At 38.3% G+C, this 13,301-nt stretch overlaps 1 pseudogene; it reads left to right on the top strand.

The window, feature by feature from the left end:
• The first annotated feature begins 1,839 nt into the window (after nt 1-1,839).
• Nucleotides 1,840-2,677, top strand: LOC143410562 (NADH-ubiquinone oxidoreductase chain 2 pseudogene; annotated as a pseudogene).
• Nucleotides 2,678-13,301: the final 10,624 nt, after the last annotated feature.

The raw sequence follows: 13,301 nt of genomic DNA, 5'->3' as shown, positions 1-13,301 counted from the left end.
GAACACTATTGGAGGCACTGCCTGCCCAGTGACATATATTTAACTGTTGAAGTATCTTGACCTTGCAAATGTAGCATAATCACTTGTTCCTTAAATAGGGACTTGTATGAATGGTATGACATGGTTTAATTCCCATGAAGAGGCGGGAATGAATTAATAAGAGGAGAAGACCTCAGGGAGCTTGAATTTAGTAGCCTAAGTACTCTCAACAATAACCCCTTGGAGGCCTAAAACCCTGCCTATGGGCTAAAAATTTTGGTTGGGGTGAATTCAGAGTATAAATCAACCTCCGAATGATTATAATCCAGACACCAACCTATCTAAATTTTAACTCATTAACTGACCCAAACTATTTGATCAACAGAACGACTTACCATAGAGATAACAGTGCAATCCCAGTCAAGAGGTCATATCCACAGTTAAGGTTTACTACCTTGATGTTGGATCAGGACATCCATATGGCATAACCAATATTAATGGTTCCTTTGTTCAACAATTAAAGTCCTAAGTTCAGACCACAGAAATCCAGGTTTATAATATTTCTCCCTGAATGAAAGGACAAGAGAAATAAGGCCAATTCTACACATATGCCTTAATAGAAGAAATAATCTAATTCTAGTAATTATTATCCACCCTGCCCTAGAACAGCAGCTTACAATTGCAAAAGACTTCAAACTTCATTACCATGTATGTTTTTAGTAGATTTACTCCTCCTGATTGTCCCACTCTTAGAGGCTGTGGCTTTCTTAACTCTAACAGAATAAAAAATACACAGCTTCAAAAAGGCCCAAATGTTGTAGGACCCTATGGCTTACTTCAAATGTTTGCTGATGTAGTAAAATTACTTATTAGAGAGCCACTCAAACCTCTAACATCTGCCATCATTTTATTTATTATTGCTCCCTCCCTAGCCCTTACTCTGGCATTTGCAATATGAATCCCCTACCCATGCCACAACCCTCACTAATATAAACATAGGAATACTCTTTATCCTTGCAACATCAAGCTTAGCTGGACATGCAATTTTATAATCAGGATGAGCATCTAATTCCAAATATGCCTTAATCAGAGCACTAGGAGCTGTAGCACAAACCATCTCCTATGAAGTAACTCCAACCATTATTCGACTATCTGTCCTGCTTATACATGGATCATCCATGCTATCAACCATAATCACAACTCAACATTTATATGATTCATTCATATTGCCAATGTGACCCTTAGCAACAATATGATTTATCTCAACACTAGCAGAAACAGTGCAAGCTCCTTTTGACCTGATAGAAGGAAAATCAGAACACGTATCAGGATTCAATGTAGAATATGCCATGGGCCCCTTGGCTTTATTTTTTTGTAGCTGAATATACCAATATTATTATAATAAAAGCTTTACAACTCTTTTTTATAGGGGCACTCTTCAACCCACCAATCATTGAAATCTTTACATTTTGTTTTGCCCTAAAGAACTTAATCTTCGATATTCTTATGAATTCGATTATCATACCCAAGATTCTGATACGACCAACTCATGCACTTATTATCAAAAAACTTCTTAGCCCAATATTAGCTTTATGTATGTGACACATCTCCCCACCCATTATTGTAGCATATGTACCCCTCAAACCTAAAGAAATGTGACAACATAAAAGGAACTTTGACAGAGGAAACAACAGAGGATTAAATACTCTTATTTCTAGAATTATAGGATTTGCACCTAACCCTAAGAATCCAAAATTCTTTGTGCTACCTGATACATCATGTCCTACTAGTAAATTTAGTTAAATAAGCTATCGGGCCCATACCTTATAATGTTAGTTTATATCCTTCCCATACTAATTAACCCCTTAACTCGCTACCATTTATCTCACCATATTTTCAGGAATTTCTATTACACTATTTAGTTCCCTCTGACTACACATCTGAGTAGGATTAGAAATAAGCATACTAGATATTATTCCTATTTTAATTAATAAAGCGAACCCCTGGTCAACAGAAGCTGCAACCAAATATTTCTTAAGCCAGGCCACAGCATAGATAATTTTAATAATAGGTACTATTACCAACATTAAAATCAACTCCAACAACCAAATCTCTTCCCTAATAGTTGCTATAGTGCTATCAATAAAAATGGGATTAACCTCATTCCATCTATGAGTCCAAGAAGTTAAGAAGTCACACTTACATTCAGGATTAATTCCACTAACATGACAAAAAAACGCACCAATTTAAATTATCATTCAACTTGCTCCCTCTATCAACTTTTCCTTAATAATAACAATAGTGATACTGTCCTTATATCAGGAGGATGAGGAGGACTTAACCAGACCCAACTACAAAAAATCCTAGCATGTTCATCACTCACTCACATAGGCTGAATAATAGCAATCATCACATTCAAACCCACACTAACTATGTTTAATTTAATTACTTATATTATGCATATAATCAACATACTCATGTTATTCCATTACAATTAAAAAAACACCACCCTCTCACTCTCCAATATATGAAATAAATTTCCTCTACTAATTTCAATAATTCTTAATGTACTTATATCCCTAGTGGACTTCCTCCATTAGCTGGGTTCACCCCAACATGAGTTATTATTAAGGAACTTGCATCAAATAATAATTTTTTTAAGAAACCAAAATGCTGTTTTTATTTATGGACAACATAATTGTTGACATGAAAATACTATGGGATCTAAAAGACAAAACCCTACTGGAACAAACACAGAATGAATAAGTTAGTTTATGAAGGCGAAGTATACAAGATCAATTGCCATAAACTAGCAATGAATAATCAAATTAAAGTTTAAAAATTACTACTTATGGTAACATCAAAGAATACCAAATACATAGAAATCTTTCAAAAAATGTGAAGGATCAGTAAAATGAAAACTATAAGGATAAATATTCTGTTTATAGGTCAGAAAACTCAGTATTATTAAGCTGTAAATTAGTCAACTTTATTATACCCATAAACAGTAGTAACAGCCCTGCTAAAACTATCATTTCTACAGATGACTTATCTACTTACCATCCCTAACATTATTTCCATCCTCCAATATTACTAAAATAAAATAATTCAAAAGTATAAAAACAACCTCCTTTATACCAACCCTTATAATTCTATGTACCCTCTCCCTCCCCCTTACACCCGGATTATCAATCTTAAGCTAGCAATTTAGGTTAAACTTAGAACAACAGCATTCAGAGCAATAAGTAAGTTCCTGCTGTAAGGACTGCAAGACTTTATCTTACATCAACTAAATGCAAATCAATTACTTTTATTAAGCTAAGCCCTTAATTAAGGAATTTCACTAGACTGACCCTATCAAGAATATCTTATCTTATCTTACATCAACTAAATGTAAAATTTAGTTAACAGCTAATGCCTAACTCAACTGGCTTCAGAAAAAAAGGTGAGAGAAGCCCCAGAAGAGTTGAAGCTGCTCCTTTGAACTTGCAATTCAATATAATTCACCTCAGGACTTGGTAAAAAAGGGCTCAACCTCTGTCTTTAGATTTACAGTCTAATGCCTGCTCAGCCATTTTACCTCCTACCTATGTTCATAAATCCTTACATCAGAACACTTAACTTCCTATTTGACACCTGAGCTGGTATAGGAGGAACAGCACTTAGTCTATTGATTCTAGGTGAACTAGGTCAACCCAAAGACTTGCTAGGGGATGATCAAATTTATAATGTAATTGTAACTGTTATGATTGGTAGGTTCAGAAACTGACTAGTTCCCCTTATGATTATAGCCCTGATACAGCATTTCCTCAAATAAATAACATAAGCCTCTGACTCCTACCTCCATCATTTCTTCTCCTTCTCGCCTCCTCTATAGTTGAAGCAGGCCCAGGAACCGGTTGAGCAGCATATCCCCCACTAGCTGGGAACCTTGCACACGCAGGAGCCTCTGTAGATCTCACTATTTTCTCACTCCACTTGGCAGGTGTTTCATCCATCCTAGGGGCAATTAATTTTATTATTACCATTATGAACATAAAACCCCTGCCGTATCACAATTCCAGACTCCACTATTTGTATGAGCAGTAATAATTACAGCTGTACTACTCTCCTATCCCTCCCAGTTCCTGCAGCAGGAATGTCCATTTCCTCACAGATCCAAACCTAAATACGTTTTTCGACACTGCCGGAGGGAAAACCTATGCTTTATCAACAACTATTTTGATCCTTTGGACATCTGGAAGTATACAATCTAATTCTATTCTTTTGGATATATGGGAATAGTTTGAGCTATAATATCCATTCGCTTTTTAGGATTCATCATATGAGCACACCATGTATTTACCATAGGAATGGGTGTGGACACCTGAGCATACTTCATGTCAGCAAACATAATTACAGCTATTCCAACCAGAGTTTTCATCTGACTGGCAACTTTACACAGTGGCAATATTAAAGGGCCCTGGGCTTTGTTTGCCTACTTACTATAGGAGGCCGCACAGGAATTGTTCTAGCTGACTCAGCACTAGACATTGCATTACATGCTACATATTACGTAGTAGCTCATTTTCACTATGTCCTACCATGGGGGCTGTGTTTGCAATAATGGAAGATGTGTTCACTGATTCCCTCTGTTCTCTGGTTATACTCTAGATGCTACATGAGCTAAAATTAACTTCACTGTTACATTTAGGAGTGAATTTAACTTTCTTCCCACAACATTGCCTAGGATTATCAGGCATACCACAATGATACTCTGACTACCCAGACACATATACAACATGAAATACTATATTCTTGATAGGGTCATTTCTCTCTCTTACAGCTGTAATAATTATAATTGTTATAATGTGAGATGCATTCATACCAAAAAGAGAAGTCCTAACTGTAGAACTGACAATAACTAATACAGAGTGACTACATGGATCCCTCCACCTTACCACACATTTGAAGATCAACCTATGTGAAAGCATAATTAAAGAAAGGGAAGAATTGAAACTCCTGTGACTAGTTTCAAGCTAGCCCCCAAACCATTATAGCTTTCTTTATAAGATATTAGTAAAAATATTACATAACTTTGTCAAAGTTAATTTATAGGTTAGAATCCTTTATATCCTTATGGCACACCAATTTGAACTAGGATTTTAAGATGCTACATCACCTATTATAGAAGAACTGTTACACTTTCACAATCAGACCCTATAATCCTATTCTCTATCAGCTCTTTAGTTCTTTGTATTATCTCACTTATACTTACCACAGAACTCACTCACACAGGCACCATAGGTACTTAAGACATTGAGAACATCTGAAGTATTCTACCCACTAGTATTCTCATCCTAATTGTGCTTCCTTCATTACAAATTTTATGTTATAATGGATGAAATTAATGACCCTTCGTTAATAGTAAAAACAACAGGCCACCAATGATATTGAAACTATGAATACACAGATTACGAACACTTAAATTTTGACTTCTACAGGGTTCCCACCTCTGACTTAAAACCTGGAGAATTACAACTTCTAGAAGTTGATATTCGAGTAGTTCTACCTATAGAATTATCAGTTCTCATGTTAACTTCATTAGAAGATGTGCTTTACTCTTGAGCAGGCCCAATCCCTCTGACTAAAAACAGATGCTATTCCAGGTTGACTTACCTAAGCTTCCCAAACATCAACATGACCAGGATTACAGTACAGACAAGGCTCAGAGATCTGTGGGTCTAATCCCAGCTTCATGCCAATTGTCCTTGAATTAGTTTCACTGAAACACATTGAAAACTAATCTTCATCAATATTATAAATTCTTCATGAACCATTAACCTTTTAAGTTCAAGATTAGAAGCTTAAATTTCCTCATAACAAGATTCCCCAACTAGATACATCAACATGACTTATTACCATTATTTCAATAATTTTCACCCTATTTATCTTATTTAATCTCAAACCATTCATATCCCTCGTTTAACCCCTCACCAAAAGATTTGAAATTGACTGAACATAAGACCTCTTGAGAAGAAAAATGAATAAAAAAATTTTTGCCCTCTTTCATTACCCCTATAATAATAGGATTACCTACTGATATCCTCATTAGATCACTCCCCAATATTTTACTGCCTTCGCCTAATCAATCCACTTATCAATAATCAACTAGTCTCATTTCAGCAATGATTAATTCAGCTCTTACTAAAGCAAATGATGATAATACATAATCCAAAGGGATGTACCTTTAATATTCATCTCATTATTTATACTCATTGGACCAGCAACTTTACTTGGACTGTAACCTCACTCTTTTACACCCACCACCCAACTCTCAATACATCTAGGAATAGCAATTCCCCTAGGAGCAGGTGCACACATTACAGATGGGAGATTAGATTGGATCCCATGCTGGCTTGGGACCTGCAGCAGAGAAGGTCCCATAATGAGGAATTGCCTCCCCCAAGGCGCCTAGAGGGGCCCACATGGTAGACCCTGGTCCCTGCCAAGCCAGTTGAGAAAGAAGGAGGGAGCAAGCCACAGGCTGACTGGCAGAGCGAGACTGGAGGCTCCCTTGGTACCCGCGGCCTCCCCCATGGGACATTGGCACTTGGAGCCTTGGAACTCCCCAACCCGTGCACCTGCGCTCGGTAAGGCCGGAGCCCCTCAATTCGCACTGACTCACCCCGCTCGCATTCCAGCCCCGACCCCAGCCTGGACTCACTCTCAGCGGTCGAAGGAAGAAACCCCCAGCTCTACAGGTGATGTCTCCAACAGCAAAACAGCGGTTCCACAGGAAAAAAACATCATTTCAGCAACACAGGGCAGGGCTAGAGGCATGTGGCTTGGACTTTGGGCGTGGCCTGGCCGTAGGGGAGGAGCCAGATTTTCTGGTGTAGCCCATAGGAAGCCAGATAGAGGAACTGTTAGGAAACACACTTGGGCCAGAGGTGGTTTTTTTTTTTTTTTTTTTTTTTTTCTGGTGCTGGGAATCAAACCCAGGGCCTTGTGGATGCAAGGCAAGCACTTTACCAACTGAGCTATATATTCCCCGCCCCATCCATTAAGAATATGAAAGGTCATTTGCAGGAAAGTGAATGGAACTGGTCATCATCATGTCTAAGGAAGTCACACTCAGAAAGACAAGTGATGATGGTCTTTCCTGTGGACTGTGAGCACCAGGAAAGACAACATGAAAGTAGTAGGGGGACCTTCAGAGAAGGAGAAGAGGACCACGGTTACAGTGAAGGGGTTACCGAAGATTATAATAGAGAAGGAGGATGTGATCAAAGCATGTTATATGCATATATGGAAATCTCATTGTGAATCTCATTATTTGGCATAATTAATATGAATTAATGATTATAATTATTGTAAACACAACATTTTGAAGCTATTTTTAATAATTGAATACCTCTTTTAATGATTCCTTCATAAAATATTATCTACAAGACTTCCTTAGTAACTAATCCTAGATTCATAATTTATGATTATTCATGAGATTTTATTTTTCAAATCATTTAACCAATTGAGAGAATAAATCTTAGACAATGCTAAATATGTTTATAGCAGATATTTTTTTCCATCACTGGGCTAGAGGGCTTGGTTAGAATGCAAAAGGCTTTGCATTCCATCACTACCACTACAAATCATTTTTTTAAAAATTACAACTAGAAATACTGAGAAGACTAAGAATACATAATTTTATTTTAGAAAAAGCCAATCAAATGTCCAGATACCTCCTACCCCCAAAATTAAATTGACTCTTCACTAGAGCCAAAATTCTATCCTATCCAAAATTCACTCCTATCTCTGTGTTCTTTCCCTCATTTTTGAGTTTGAAAAAGTCTGTTGCATGGATTAGTGTAGTGTGATGTACGTCTCCTTTTTAAAAAGCATTTTTATAGGGGGAAAAAGTATCATTGGGACAGCTGTCTTAAATAATAGGTTATATTAGAAAAATCCCACATAGGATAAGATTCTTTAAAGAAAATTCAAGCAATCAATCTTCATTTGCAGTAATGCAATGAGATTTTACAGAAAACTGTCAACTTAAAAGGCAGTTTCAGGGATGGGAGTTTAGCCCAGTGACAAGAGCATGAAGTCCTGGTTCAGTCCCCAACACTCCTCCAAATATCAATATATGATCTTTAATGTGAATAAAATGTTTTCTAATATTTTTATTTGTGTTTTGGTGGAAGGTGGGCAAGGGAAAATACTTTTTTTTAAAGATTTCAGTAACTGGATTCCTTGAGTCCCTCTTCCATCTGTGCAGGCATCACCCTGGGTCCCAAGGCTCCAAAGCTTTGGCTTCAGTAAGTATCTAGGCCAAGTTTACTTATGCCAGTGCACCTTCAGAGGCCAGAAGCTTCAGCTACAGCAGAGGGTGAAGTACCCTGTGAAGAGCATGGTGATGCCACCAACCCTGCTCTTCCTCACCGTGGAGTTGCACCAGAGCCAGCCTTTGCACACAGCTCCCAAGAGTCTCCTCAGAGGAAAGATGGAGGTGGTAAACATGGTTGGGGTTACAAATTGCTTAAACCAGCCAAAATTCTTCCTAACAAAGGAACTTGTGAGAGGCTTTGCCCCTGAGGAACTCTGGACCATTGAGTTCCAATACTGAGGCTTCCCTGGCAACACCCCTAGTCCAAGAGAATCAGGAGAGAGCTCTGGAAACTACTCCAACCCCATGAATCTGGGAAGGGTCTTTCAGCAGCACCAATATGATTTGAGAAAATCACATTTTAGAAAAGAGATGCATGCAGAGACTGCGTCACCCACTGCACAATTCTGGGACTGAGACAGAGCTCAAGTCTTAATCTCCACTAATAACTTCACATCAGGGACTTGCTGAAGATTGCAGAATGGTGCTTTCTTTTCTTGAAGAAATTTCACAGTCAGAGAAGCAAGACTTTGGTTGCTTGATTGACAAGCAGAAACTCCCTGTAAGCTGCCTCCTGTGGAGCTAACAGATTTAAAAGAGGACCTGCATCTTCCAGCTGAAGCACCAGTGCTGAAGTGCTCAGAGCCATGGTTCAATGGTGCTGGCTCCTGCATCTCCATGGCAGACACACTTTCCTCTGCATTCTCTTTGCTCACACAGGCTTCTACTCCAAGGCCAAGTCCTTGGTTCTGGTTCTCCCTGACTTGAATTTCAACAAACCAGCTAACTCTAAGGCCTAAAACAGGTGATGTTGAAAATTCTTTTCCCAGGACTCAGTGTCAGCAGAGCCTAAGATGATTCTTTTACATGATGTGGAGTGACTAACTGCAGACCCATACACTTTTATTTATAATTTGAAATCTCAGAAGTGTTAAAATCCATTTGTGGGGTGGAATGGGGGGATTCATTTGATGGAAGACACTGACATGATCTGAATTGACTTGGAAGCAAAACCTAACCTAAACTAATAGTTTTGTATATATATACTTAAGATATTTTACTATAAAATCAATTTGATTATGGGTGCTATGCCAAATCTCCCTGAAATTGTTTATATAGTACACAAAAAATGTTCCATATACATATTACTTTTTCATTGGTTCTTTTCAGTTATCCATGACAATAGGATTCATTTTGGCACAATTGTGAAATCAATGGAATATAATTTGTTCTAATTCAGTCCCCAGTACTTCCTCTTCTCCTATCCTCCTCCCTCCCATGTTCCCCTTCTTGTACTTGACTGATATTTCTGCTATTTATAGTTTGAAAATTAGTGTCCTGTGCATGTGCATGATAATGAGGTTCACTGTGGTACAGTCACATATGTACATAGGAAAGCTAGGTCAGATTCACTGCACTGTCTTTCCCTATCCCAGCCCTCCCCTTCAGTCCCCTTTGTCTACTCCACTGCTTTTTCTTCTATTCTTTTTTTATCCTCTGCCCTCCTTATTTTGGATTAGCTTCTGCATATCAGAGAAAATATTCTACCTCTAACTTTTGGGGACTGGCTTATTTCCATTGATATGAAAGTCTCCAGTTCCATCAATTAACTGGTAAAGGCCATAAAGTCATTCTTCTTTATGGCTGAATAAAAATCCATTGTGTATATATGCCATGTTGTCTTTATCCATTCGTCTGTTGAAGGGCACCTACGTTGGCTCCAGACCTTGGCTATTGTGAATTGTGTTGCTATAAACATTGATGTGGGTGCCTCCCTGTAGGATGCTGATTTTAAATTTTTTGGATATGTACTGAGGAGTAGGGTAACTGGGTCATATGAAGGGTTCCATTTTTAATTTTTTTCCTACTGCTTTCCAGAGTGATTGTGCTAATTTGCAGTCCCCACCAACAATGTGTGAGTGAAACATTTTCCCCACATTACCAACATTTGTTGTTACTTGTATTCTTGATAATTGCCATTCTGCCTGGAGTGAAATGGTATCTCAGTGTAGTTTTAACTTGCAATGCTCTAATTGATAGAAAAGTTGAAAACTTTTTCATAAATTTGCTGACCTTTGCATTTCTTCTTTTGCCCATTTATTGATTGGATTATTTGCCTGTTGCTGTTGTTGTTTTGTTTGAGGGTTAACTTTTTTGAGTTCTTTTTTATATTCTGGGTATTAATGTTCCATTTGAGGAGAGGTGGTAAAATATTTCTCCCATCCAGTTGGCTCTCTTTTCACACTCATAATTGTTTCTTGAAAAAACTGTTTTTTTGGTGTTTTTTTTTTTTTTAAGTTGTAGCTGGCCACAATAACTTGTAGCCCTGGGGATTGAACCCAGACTTCACATGTGCTAGGCAAACACTCTACCACTGAGCTACACCCGCAAATCTGTGAAAGAGATTTTTTCATTTAATGACATTCTATTTATTTATTTATTTATTTATTTATTTATTTTACTTTTCTCACTTTAGGAGTCTTGTTAACGAAGTCAGTTCCTGAACAAACATACATGTTGGAGTGTTGGGACTAATTGTCTTCTAGGAGTTGCAGGGTTTCTGGTCAAAATCCTAGGTCTTTGATCCACTTTGAGTTTTGTGCAGGATAAGGGATAGGGGTTACATTTCATTCCACTACATATGGATTTCCAGGTTTCCCAGCACCTTTCATTAAAAAGGTTATCTTTTTTCCAATGTATGTTTTTGGCACCTTTGTCTAGTAAGAGATAATCGTGTTTATGTGGGGTTCTCATTGCATCTTTACCCCATTGGTTTTCATGCCTGTTTTGGTGCCAGTCTTTCTTTCTTACTATAGCTCTGTAGGATAATTTCAGGTCCTGTATTGTGATGTTTCCTGCTTTTCTCTTCTCACTAAGGAAGGCTTTGGCTATTCTGGGTTTCTTATTTTTCTAAATGAATTTCATAACTGATATTTCCAGTTGTGTGAAGAACATCATTGGAATTTTGATGGAAATTGCACTGGAAGTATGGCTATTTTGACAATATTCATTCTTATTCTTTCTGTCCAAGAATATGAGAGGTCTTTCCATCTTCTGAGGTATTATTCAATAGTTTTTCTTAGTGTTCTATAATTTTCATTGTAGAGGTCTTTCACCTCTTTTGTTAGATTGATTCCCAAGTTTTTTTAATTTCTTTTAATTAGTCATGCATGACAGTATAATGCATTTATGAAGTTTGATATAGATAGATGGGATATAATTTCTCATTTTTCTGAGTATATAATAGGATCATATTGGTCATGCAGTCACATAAATACATACAGTAATAATGCCTGTTTTGTTTTACTATCTTTCCTATCCCTACATACCCTCCCCTCCCCTCCTTTCACTTTCCTCTACCTAATCTAAGGTAATGGTATTCTTCTCTAATGCCCCCCCACCAATTATTGTGAATTAGCATCTGCCTATTAGAGAAAACATTTGGCTACCTCTCCGATTCAGGACCCCCATCTGCCACTCTTACTCAGGACCCCTGGTAGCCACTCCCATGTGGACCCCCATCTACCAGCTTGGGGCTCCCACAGTAGTCTCTATCTTGGTACACTGCAACCACTGCTATAGTTCCCTGCACTTGGGAACACTGGACAGGGTCTGGATATAGCTTCTAGCCACAACACTGCACACCCAGAGCTGCGTCTTCAAACATGCCACTCAATGCCACCACTCAGGCCAACCTGACACCTCATCTCTGAAACCAGCCACCTCCATCATCTTGGGACACCTTGGTCACCATCTTTAATTGGGGCAACACTCAGCTTGGGACACTGGCAGGGGCTTAGAAGCAATATCAAGTTAACTACAGGGCTGGGATTGTGGCTCAGCGGTACAGCGCTCGCCTAGACCAGGCATGACTCAGGTTCAATCCCCAGCACCACATACAAATAAAGGCATTATGTTGTGACCGTCTACACCTAAAAAATAAATATTTTTTTAAAAAGTTAACTACAGTCCCCAACTCTCCTGCTTCCCCACAGCCACTAATTGGGAACAGGATTTGCAGCTATGTGGCTGATCAGTAGCTCCCAAAGACTAGTCCTGACCTGCCCAATATAAAACAGCCCTCCGTGACTCATGCAACAGGTGTGAAGGCCTCAGAGCACAGTCCATAAGACCTCTGGAAAGATCAGTTGGAACAAGACAGGGATGCCCTCATTCACCACTTCTATTTAACATAGCCCTTGAAACTCTAGCCAGAGCAATTAGACAGATGAAAAAAATTAAAATTAAATTAAGATTAAAATTAAATCACTATTTGCTAATCACATGATTCTATACTTAGACAATTTGAAAAATTCCACCAGAAAACTTCTAGAATAAATAAATTCAGAAAATTAGCAAGGTATAAAATCAATACTCATAAATCAAATACATTTCTGTACATCACTAATGAATCCTCTGAAAGAGAAACTAAGAAAACTATCCCGTTTGTAATAGCTTCAAAAAATAAAATAAAAGACATTTAAATAAAAAATTAAGGGAAGATGGCCGCTGCGTACAGAGGTTGCTGAAGTGCTGAGCATGGTGCTCAGAGCAGCAGCTTTAATCGAGATATCGTGCAGCTTGTTAGAGCTCCATTCACCGTTAATCTGTAGTGGACCACTTTGCTAAGCAGTAGGAAGAACAAAGAGATCGAAAAAGAGCCTCTTGGCTCCCAGACTCTTGGCTGCTCAGAGCTGCGGGCGCTTTCGCTTTGCCCTGGGCAGAGAAGCTGAAGGTGTAATCAACAGTGGATTGTAAGTACCCGAGGCAAAGAAAGCTCAGTGCACCCCGTTTTTGATTTTGTTTTTGTTTTTTTTTCTTTGAATAATTTTTATACAGGGAGAGTTTGTGGATTGGGATTGTGGGCTGGGCTGTGGTTTCGGTGCTGAAAATCCACTCCGCGGGAGCCGCCATTTGCTTTCGGATCGCGGTCTTGATGGCTCTGTATACATTGTCT

Source organism: Callospermophilus lateralis, chromosome 11 (genome assembly GCF_048772815.1).
Source record: "Callospermophilus lateralis isolate mCalLat2 chromosome 11, mCalLat2.hap1, whole genome shotgun sequence".
NCBI classification, from domain to species: Eukaryota; Metazoa; Chordata; class Mammalia; order Rodentia; family Sciuridae; genus Callospermophilus; species Callospermophilus lateralis.
This window is presented reverse-complemented; position numbering and strand designations above follow the sequence as displayed.